We start from the raw sequence: 11,196 nt of genomic DNA, 5'->3' as shown, positions 1-11,196 counted from the left end.
CAGCAGCCATGAATAGCTGTTCAGTTCTGTCAGGCTGGGGAGGAGCTGGGGTGCTGGGCTGACCCCCAGCTCCAGCTTTGCTCCCATCAATATGAGCTTTCAGGGTTCTGTTTTTCTTACCGTCGTCAACTGGGAACAGCAAGAACCAGTAACACTTTTTTATGAACCCGGGGCGGGGGTGGGGGGAGGCGGCTCAAAGGAGCAGCTTTGACTACAGAGTTAACATATTAAACCCAATGACACGGAGGGAAGGTTAACACACTTCTGCCAGCCACTTCCCCTTGCAATGTGATTCCTGTGCTCGGGTTGTCCAGGCTGCTGTTGCTACAGAGAGAGCACACTGCCTTTCCGATTTGCCACAGCCCCATTCCACAGGCATGCTAGTTCTTTCTGCTTCGGACACGAGAAAACACGGACTGTAGGGAGGGCTGCAGCAGACAGTCAAATTCTGACCAGGAGAGTGCTTAATGTTTGTTATCTTTCCCATTGAATGCACACACTGAAATGCCATACTATGTGTATGTCTATGTGTGTAGAGTTACCATGTGGCAAAACACACAAATCATTTTTAATTCTTACATTTTCCTTACTGGAAAGAGTTGTAACCACAATAACACGTGTGATTGCCATATTTAAAAGTGAAGCGTTCCTTGATTCTCTTACTGTAAGTGTGCCATCTGTAACAGTTCCTGGGATATGTAAGACTTTTCTTTATTTGCTCAGACCTAAGACTTCATTGAAAAACCAAACATTTTAAAAAGGGATGCAAAGGTAACTCAGTCTATAATGTGCATATTGTACATGTCTCAAGACAAAGGGGGATGGGTCCCAAGGACCAGCATCCAAAGTTGTACTCTGACATTCACATACATACACGCCTCACATCCATAGTGTACACCCCTCCGACACACACTTTCTCCCTCCCCCTCTCTCAAACAAAACTCATTATTTTGATTTCCTACATGAATGATATGTGTAATTCGCTGTGTATATACTGAAAAAAATGGCAGAAAAGAAATATACCCAAAATATCATTATTAATGATGAGGAAATTGTACTCCTAAAAGGTTCTTTATGGCCAGGCGGTGGTGGCTCACACCTTTAATCCCAGCACTCGGGAGGCAGAAGTAGGTGGATTGCTATGAGTTCGAGGCCAGCCTGATCTACAAAGCGAGTCCAGGACAGCCAAGGCTACACAAAGCAACCCTGTCTCGGAAAAATCCAAATAAATAAATAAATAAAATGTTCTTTACATGCCTCTGCTTTTCACTTCAAATTTTAGTCTAAGAATGTATGCTATTCCTAGAGCCAAGTAAAGTAAATGTTTAAAAGGTTTTTGAGAGCCGGGCATGGTGGCACATGCCTTTAATCCCAACACTCAAGAGGCAGAGGCAGGCAGATTGGATCAATGTGAGTTCAGGGCCAGCATGGCCTACAAATCGAGTTCAGGACAGCTGAGGCTACACAGAGAAACCCTGTCTTGAAAAATAAAAGGTTATTTTTGAATAAGCTTTCCCTCTTGTGGAATGTTTCAGTTTCGACTTATTGGGACTCACACTGAGTGAAGGAAACCTCAAGACTTGGAGTGTGGAGCACAGGCATTTTCTACTTATCTGCCTGAAACTGGGGGTCAGGGATCCCTAGAACTCAGAGTTGGTCTGCAGTTTATTCAAAGAGAGATAGGTTGCTGGACATGGTGGCGCATACCTTTAATCCCAGCACTTAGGAGGCAGAGGCAGGTGGATCGCTGTTAGTTCGAGGCCAGCCTGGTCTACAAAGCAAGACCAGGACAGTCAAGGCTACACAGAGAAACTCTGTCTCAAACCCAAAACAAAACAAAACAAAGAAACACAAAGAGAGATAGGTAGGCAGATAGATAAAGGACAAACAGGGTGCGCACATAAAAACCAGGTTGAAAAAGAACAGTGCGATGTTCTATTCAACAGACTGGTTCCCTATCTATGGTCCAATTTGTGACCCCAGGGAAACAAACCTGCCTTCTCCGGGTTCCTATAGGTCCCCACATATGAGCCCAGGCTTGAGCACTATATGTCTCAGCTGTTTGCCAAGACAATGAAACACCTAAGGATTAGGGTTTTATAGCTTGGTCCTCGATCCAATCCACAACATGACCAAAGAAAAGATAGTTAAACCCTGGCCTGCTGTGCCTGCAGGTGACCCTAGTGTGCAGGAGGCTAAGAACAGAGGATGGCCAAGTTCACAGCTGGCTTGTTCTACATAGACAGTTCTAGGCCAGCAAGTGTGAAACCCTATCCCCCCCCAAAAAAAAATAAAAATGGAGAGATGGTTCAGTGGTTACAAGGATCTGAGCTTGATTCCCAGTACCCATGTCAGGCAGCTAGCTCACAACTGTCTGCAGTGGCAGTTCTGTGGGTTCTGATGCCCTCTTCTGGCCACTAAGGACACCTACATGCACATGGTGAACATAAACTTACACAGGTACACACATATATACATTAAACAGAGAAACAAATATTTGATAAAAATGCTTACAATTAAACTAAACAAAACAATAATATCTGACATGGGTTACTACAAAACCAAAGAGGTTTATTTTAATTCATGGGTCTGGGAGGCTCAAGTTTGAGATTAGGGAACCCCTGGACTTGGGAGTCTGATGCGAGCTGCCTATCATCCTGGGAGAATGTGTCAAACCTAGCAGTCACATCTAAAGCCAGGAAGGAGGAGACTAAGAGGCCAGGGTCCCAAAGTCCCCAGTGAGGGCACGCTCCAAGGACCTCCTGCAGGCTTGCCTCGCATAGGCGGCCACTTACAAGAAGCACCCCTTGGTATGTAGACCTTTGAGGGGACAGGCATTCAAATCACAGCAAGAAGTCTCTGTTTCTAAATCTTTTGGGTCTCAAGAGGCTAAGACAACCCCCCCACAGACTCTGAAGAAAGGGACAGGAGGGAACCGTTAGTGCCACAAGTCACCTGTACCTTCTTCGAGCTCACGGGGACAGCTGCAAAGAGACAAAACCCAGGGGAGAGGCCAGGGGATGCTTGGGGCTCTAGGTGCATCTCAGCTGCTAAGCTACTAAGATCCTGGGTAAATCACCTGGTTATCTGGCTTTCAACCTTCTCCTTTCAAAATGAAGTCGTTGGTCTGCTGATCTCCGCGTCCACGGGTTGGGTGGCGAAAATAACCTGAGCCTTTTCGCACCTATGAGTCAGGGTGTTCATAATGCTATTCGTAACAGGTTGAAGAGAGCAAGGGCTTCAGGTCCCAAATCAGAATGAAGTGGGGGAAATTTTGAATCGCTCAGATCATGTGAATAGGGAAAAGCTTTGGGTTTTAAAGACTTACGTGCGTGAGTGCATGCGTACGTGCCTGTGTGTGTGCATGCCCAGGCCAGAGGAGGGCGTTGGGTCTCCCGGAGCTGGAGTTCCAACAGTTTCTGAGCTGCCTGTTGCTAAGACTGCACTCTGATACTCTGGAAGAGCAGCGTGTGTTCTTAACTGCTGAGTCACGTCTCCAGCCCCGCATTTTGGATTTTGACTTAAGACATACTGTACTGTGCTTCAGCCTGGGTAGTTGCTATGCCAGCTCTGAGTGGGAGCAACACGGAAGAACAGCCAGTTCCTGATTTAGGATTCTGTTGTCTTTGGGTTAGTTGCTAGGAACCCCAATTTGGTAGTCGAACGTCTGCTCTTAATTTAGGGGCAGAATTGTCCAGGCCATACTCTGAGAGGCAAGCTGTGGCCAGAGACCACTTGGCAAGGAAGATTAGGGGTCTGAGGATGAGAGTGTGCCACCACATTCAACTGCTGTTGTCAGCACTAGCTCAGACGTCTCTCCATGCAGTGCATCGAAACCTGGCTGCTGCGGTGTGGCGTGTGTGTGTGTGTGTGTGTGTGTGTGTGTGTGTGTGTGTGTTCTTTCATATTTTCTTAGGCCATTTTTAAATTTACTGCACAAAGGGAAGTGAAATCAAGTTGGGGTATGAGTGCCTGGCCTGAAGCTTCCAGTAAGAGCTGGGTCCTCTCGGGGGGCTAACCATGGCAGTGCCTGATAGGATGTGAGTGTGGGTCCCTTTAGGGAAAGACGTAGTTCAGTTCGAAGGTTTGATAATTAATATGCTCACATAATTACTCAGGGCTTTCCAGGAGCATTTATTAGTTCACAATCCAGAGCCTGGACCACAGTTTTGGAGAAGGGTTTTGGTATTTTCTTGTATGCTCCCTCTTTACAAATAAACAGCAGTTCTGGAAAACCCGATATTTTAAAATACGGGTTTTCTTTCTTTTCCAAAACAATTTCATAAAAGACTTTCTCACTGAATCCAATTAGGACAGAGACTGTTGTTTGCCTCATAGCTACTGTTCTTTGCTTCCTTCTAATAGTGAAATTTATTAGCTGAGCTTAAGTCTGCCTCTACAAACTACATTTTCCAGGGTCCTTTGCAGGTAGGTTTGGTTAAGTGGCCAAGATTTGGTCAATTGGAGATAAGTGGAAATGTGTAAGTCTTCTAAACGAATGCTTACATAGATGCTGCCATTCTTGGCAGTGTGTGTGTGTGTGTCTGTGTGTGTTGGCACAAGGGTACACAGTAGTGAAGGTGACATTGTAAGGATGCCAGAGCAAATCAGTAGAGGAAGTTCTGCCCTGCTCTTATGCATCTTTTCCATAAGGCATGCCTGGCCGGGCGTGGTGATGCACATCTGTAATCCCAGCACTCGGGAGACAGAAGCAGGCTGATAGCTGTGCATTCGAGGCCAGCCTGGTCTACAAAGTGAGTCCAGGACAGCCAAGGCTCCACAGAGAAACCTTGTCTCAAAAAACTGAGAGAGAGACTTTATGAATCATAGCATACAATAAAGAATAATTTAAAATACAAATATTAATAAATATACGTGCATATCCCAGTTTCTATTGAAATAAAAGAAAACAAAAACACCGAGGGATGTCTTAACGGAAAGGGGATAGCACAGTATAGGTGACAAGACAAGACAGAAAGGGATTACTAGAAGTGAAAAGGTTGAAGCAGGAAAGGGGTAGAGAGATAGGAAGATGAAGGGGCAAGGGGGGAGGGGTAACCAAAACAAGCAGTGTGTGAAAAAGCCATATGAAGGCATAGAGGGCTGGCTCAGCAGTTAAGAACTCCAGCTGCTCTTCCAGAGGACCCTGGTTCAATTCCCAGCACCCACACTGCAACTCACAGCTGTCTGTAACTCCAGTTCCAGGGGTCCTGACACCCTCACACAGACACACATGCAGGCAAAACACCAATGCACATAAAATAAAAATAAATAAAAATTTAAAATACATAATGAAAAATCTACTCTATAAGCCAACTTTAAAAAAAATGTAGCTTTAAAAAAGTTAGAAAATAGATATTGTCAGGCTAGGCAAGGTTGTTCCTAAAAGCCACGAATTCTTGAACAAAAAGTCCCAGTCAGAGAGGCTCCTAAACCGATAAGGCTAGTGCTATTCATCCTGCTTACCCCCCAGGGTTAGATGATAAACCCTGAGTTCTTGGAGACACCACACACTGTGGTTGCAGAATATAGAGAAATCCAGCTGTAACTGAGCAGGAAGCTTTCTCCCTCCTTCTAGCTCTCACAGCAGGGGAGGGCGTAGATTAGCCTTCTGAGGGTAAAAGGCATCAGTGGTCTTACCCAGCTACGAACCTTATAAACTGCAGTAGCAACCTCCCAGGCAAGATTGGCCTGTTGGTACAATAGGGGCGTAAACTGTCACAGGGGAAGCCAACAGCTCTGTGATTATTATATTTGCAGCTCAACCCACAAGAAGATGGGATTATGGCTAATTTCCTATCAACTTGATGGGCCTAAGGGGGTGTCAGATTAAGGATGATTTGAGGTGTGTCTTTGAGGATGATACTAGAGGAGATTAATATTGGAATTGGTGGACTCAGAAGAATATATATATACATGTATATATATATATATATATATATACACATATGTGTGTGTGTAAAGATATGTATACAATTTAACACACACATTTCCCCCTCTATTAAGTCTTGTCGCTGCCTTTTATCAATGTTATCCTATATTCAAGACTCAATTCTAGACTCTTCTTTACTCACTGATCAACTGTACTGCATTATCTAACAGTACAAATGTCTTTCCTAAATAAATTGTAAAAATTTCCACAGGGGTGAAAACAAGGGTGATTATTATGTGTATGTAGATGGATGAGTGTGCATGCGTGTGTGTGTGTGTGTGTGTGTGTGTGTGTGTACGTGCATGCATGTATGAATGCATGTATGTGCATGCATGTTGAAGCCAGTCTTGAGTGTTGTCCCTCATGAATGCTATTTATTTCATTTTGGGGGACAGAGTGTCTCACTGACACCTGAGGCTCACCTACTTGGCTGGTCTGGTGGCCCAGCAAGTTCCCAGGATCCTCCTGTCTCACTCTTCCCAGACCTGGGTTTACAGCATGTGCCTCCGTACTTAGCCTTTTCTTTTTTTTAAGATTTCTTTTATTGCACCGCGTATGGGTGTTTCGCCTGCATGTGTGTCTGGGCACCATGTGTGTAAAGCGCCTGTGGAGGCCAGAGGAGGATGCCAGATCTTCTGGAACTAGAGTTAGAAAGAGTGGTGAGCCACCAGGTGAGTGCTGGGAATTGAGCCCAAGTCCTCTGCAAGAGCAAAGATGGCTCTTAACTGCTGAGGAATGCCCAGCTTTTTACGTGGGTGCTGGGGACCGAACTCAGGTCCTCATGTTTGTACAGTAAGAACTTCCCTGGCGGAGTTATCTCCTCAGACTCCTAACTCTTAATAACAGTGTTTAAAGTTCTGCTAATAGTGGCTATTAGATTGATGGCTTCTGACTTGAAGAAACCATCAGAATAGTTATCTTTTCCTTGTCTGAATTTTTAAAAGGCAGGCAGTAAAACCACCCAGTTGTGTCGAGAGTGGGAGCTACCACGAATGTGTGACTCCTTGCTAGCTTGCTTGTTTACCTGTGAGAAAAGCATGATGGGCCTGGTCCAGCCAACCTAACTCTTACACTCTGTTACTCTCCCTTGCATTTGCACACAAAGTGGCTTCCTTGAGTCATTTTTCTTCACATGTTTCTAGAACTAAACAGTGTAATGGAAGTTTTGGTTTCTTTGCAAATTCAGTTGTGTTATATAAGTTATGTGGGGTTTTAGTTTGGGCTTTAGTTTGTCCACAGCTGATAGTTGTCTCATGCGGGCCGTGGCCTTTGCCAGCTGGTATCAGCCAGCCGCTAAACAGTTCAACACAGCGGATCAGAGGAGACTGCTTGCTGCATTTGCTGTTGACAGAGACTGGTATTGCCCCAAAAGAACCCATTGACCCACACAGCCTGGGGAGGTAAAAAGATCTGTGCCCTTTCTGCCCACCAACCTTTTTTCTCTTACCCAGGGTTAAGGGCTTGGTGGAGGCAGCAAGTACCTCAAATAAAATAGAGGTCTGAAAAAAGAGCATCAACAAAACAGGTCTTCCTGTTTTTGTCCTTTCCCACCTCATCAAAGCCTTCTGTTCAAGAATTCTCTCATTCATAGTGGTTTTATTTCTTATGGTTACTTCTGTGGTTAGATTGTGAGTACTCAAAAGATATTGGCAGGAATGTATGGTGACTATATGTAACTGACAGGCATGACGAGAGAGAGAGAGAGAGAGAGAGAGAGAGAGAGAGAGAGAGAGAGAGAGAGAGAGAGAGAGAGAGAGAGAACAAGAGCGAGAAAGCACGCAAGAGTAAAGGCTGAGAAATAGCAGCAGCAGCAGCAGCAGCAGGTTTTTCATATCCTCTGGCTTGAGCAGTGTGATGCCTAGTGTAGGGTCTCACTCACTGTCATTTAAAAATTGCTCAGAAGGAGACAGCTGGATCTCAGACTTGCAAAAAACTTCAGTTCAGATGAAAAGAAGTCTTGGCTTGCCCATAAATATCCCACACCCCTGAGCTATCTCCTTCATGTCCCACTGTGGTTCAACAGGGATCACACCCCAGCCAGGAAGTGGCAGGTTAGTTTCCTCACTGATAACATTTTACACAAAGGGCTGACAGGAAGGAAGGAGGCAGGAGAGGCAGCCACTGGCTGGTAAGCTGTCAACACAGAAGCATGTGTGCTTTTGTCAGGGCTGTAAGGAACCTCACTGAGGATGGGATTATGGCTAATTCCGTATCAATTTGACCTGAGGGGGTGTCGGATTAAGGGTGCTTTGAGGTGTGTCTTTGAGGATGTTACTGGAGGAGATTTGTATTGGAATTGGTGGACTCTCAGGAAAGCGGGGTGGGCATCGTCCTGTCTTGGGGGCCTGAATAGAGCAGTAGGTGGAAGGAAAAACGTACCTTTTCTTGTCTGCGTTCACGAGCTGGGGTGTTAATATTTTTCTTCCTTGAGCTTTATCGCCCCCCACACACCCCAGTTCTTGGTTCTTTAATCTGAGACTGTATTCTGTCTTGCCAGTTTTTCTGGGCTTCTAACTTCAGACCATGGGACTTCCCAGTCTGCACGCTCCTGATCTTGGTCTCTGGGCTGTTCTGATGTAGCCGGCTTCCATGTGACCTCTTCAGGACTCAGGCGTTTCTAACCTGCAGTGTGACACAGGGCCACCCCTTTCCGTGACTAAAGGGTTGTCTATAGTCTTGGAGATGAGCGTTTAACCGAGTGGGTAAACGATTTACTGATTAGAAAATATATCCTGTCGGGACTAAAGAATTAATATTATCTGAATTTATGTGGCCTGGGCCTAGAGGGAGAAAAGAAATGTGGAGCACCTCTATAATCAGGCTCAACTATGGGGAAATTTGTTGACCAGCTGTTCTCAATTTCACCTGTAAAGAAGGGAAAATGAGCAATGGATTTGAGAGGCCCCGTAGGGAGCTATAAGGCAGACCTGCCTGACACTGCAGACCAGTGCTTCTCAAATTTCCGTGTGTATCGGCTCCCCCCATGCATGTTTGAAATGCAGGTTCCTGGCTTCTCAACTTAGTGGTTTTGACCCAGTGCATCTGGAGTTCTAGCCCCAAATCCCCCATTGATGGGTTCCTAGATCCATCAGTGAGAACCACTGAAGTAAATGGACTGGATTGGACCCTCCCAGGATCGACCGCGCTTCTCTTCTCTAGATTTCATCATGACTTTCATTCTATTTCATTTTACCATAGGAGAACCCGTCAACGTATTGGACTGAATAGCATCATGGAGCGATGCATTCAAATTCACAGCTTCCCCAGAACCTCATACAATGATACCACTTGGAAACAGGTCATTGGCGATAGACTCCGTGTTGCAGAACTTTTCTCGGGGAGATGTGAGCAAATGCCTAGTCACCCCAGATATAGCACCAATATGGCGGACCAAAGAAGAGAGTTCAAGTCCGGGCGTTGAGCCAATGAGTTTGCTGATTTTAATTACTGGTACATAGGTTATGGGGAGTGTGGGTGACCCCCCCTCCCCCAAAGAAATTGTTTCTTGGAAACCCCAGCCCTGTCTTGGATGTCACTTTGGCTGTAACCACAGGTGTGGGTTTGATGACTCTGGTCCCATTCCTTCCGTCAGGGATTATAGTGGGCCCAGATTTGGGAAGGTTCTGCAAAGGGATGCACGGCTGCTTCTGGTTTTCAAGATGGCAGTAGCCATGACATGCCTGGAGGACACAATTCCACACCACCTAGTTAAAATGAAGTCATACTGGGGTAGGATGGGCCACGTGACAGCTGAGGCTGTGAGATGCATCTTATGAACCAAGGAGTGCTGGCGGCCATAGGGAGCTGTGGAGAATCAAGGAAAGATTCTCCCCTTGAGCATTCGGAGAGGATCACAGCCTTGCTGACAGCTTGATTAGAGGCTTGCAGCTTCCAGAGCCGTGACAGAATGCATTTCACCTGGCACCATCCAGTTTATGGTGCTCTGTTATGGCAGCTTTAGGAAACTAATTCTTGGTCTTTCGCTATGATCCTGCAACAAAGAAGTGCCTAAGGTCTCAGTGTCAGCTTCTATTCTTCTATAGGTCCATGTGCTTAACTTATTTTTTTTTTCCTGAGACAGGATTTCTCTCTGTAGCCCTGGCTGTCTTGGAATTTACTCTGTAGGCCAGGCTGACCTCTAATTCAGAGAGCTGTCTGCCTCTGCCTCCCGAGTGCTGAGATTAAAAACATGTGCCACCATCCCTGGCTGTTATTTCCTTATTTTTTAAAGAATGTGGGTATTAAACTAGATAAGTGGTTTATTACTATTCATAATATCCTTTTCTTAAAATGTCCCTAAAAATTGATCACATGTGGCCTGTACAGACGTACAGCACCTGTTTAGCATGCATGAGGTGCTAGGATCCCACTCTCATACATATATACAAAATATAACCAAATCATGTCTGTTTCCAAATATTTGACTCAGATGGGAATTTAACTTTCATGAGATTATAAAAGTAAGTATACTTATTTTTAATATTAAACAGAACATACAATTTTTTAAAATAACTGAACATAAATTTGTTGTTAATTGTGAATTCATTTGCAGTCACTCTTTCCTCTTAAAATGTAAATAGTTTTTCCATTGGTTTGGAGTGATTGTGATGTTTTTGTACAGGAAGTTTATCTCCTAAAATTAGACCCAGGTGAAAATTTCATAGATGAAATTCCTTATAAAGCATTGTAAGAGAAGATCCCATTCTTTTATTTATTTATTTATTTATATAAGTTTTTCTTTTTTGGTCTTTTTGAGACAGGGTCTCTCTGTGTAGCCTTGGCTGTCCTGGACTCACTTTGTAGACCAGGCTGGCCTTGAACTCACAGCGATTCCACTGCCTCTGCCTCCCCCGTGCTGGGATTATAGACATGCGCCACCACATCTGGCGAAAAATCCCATTCTTCTGGGAGGGGGGCGGGTACCAGTTGTTATTGCTAAGGTACAACTAATAAACTTTTGTTTTGATTGTTCAGTCTTTAGAGAGCTAGACTTCTAGAAGGCTGTCAATTCTCTGGCATTGAGCTGCAGGCCCCTGCTCCTCAGGTGGGTGCCATAGAACGACATAACACAGCAGAGAAAGGGCAGTGAGCTCGCAGCGTTATATGCACATCACTTTTTTTACGTTAATAAAACACTCAACTGAGTCATTTTTCTGGCCACTTTTCCAATGTGGAAAAACCTAAATCAAAGACCATGACTGTTTTTATTGTCAAACAGTAGATAAATCAGGGATGTAAAAAAAAGGCACACAGGATGGACTCTC

This window comes from Acomys minous (assembly GCF_964271855.1).
Source record: "Acomys minous genome assembly, chromosome: 11".
Taxonomy (NCBI): Eukaryota; Metazoa; Chordata; class Mammalia; order Rodentia; family Muridae; genus Acomys; species Acomys minous.
This window is presented reverse-complemented; position numbering follows the sequence as displayed.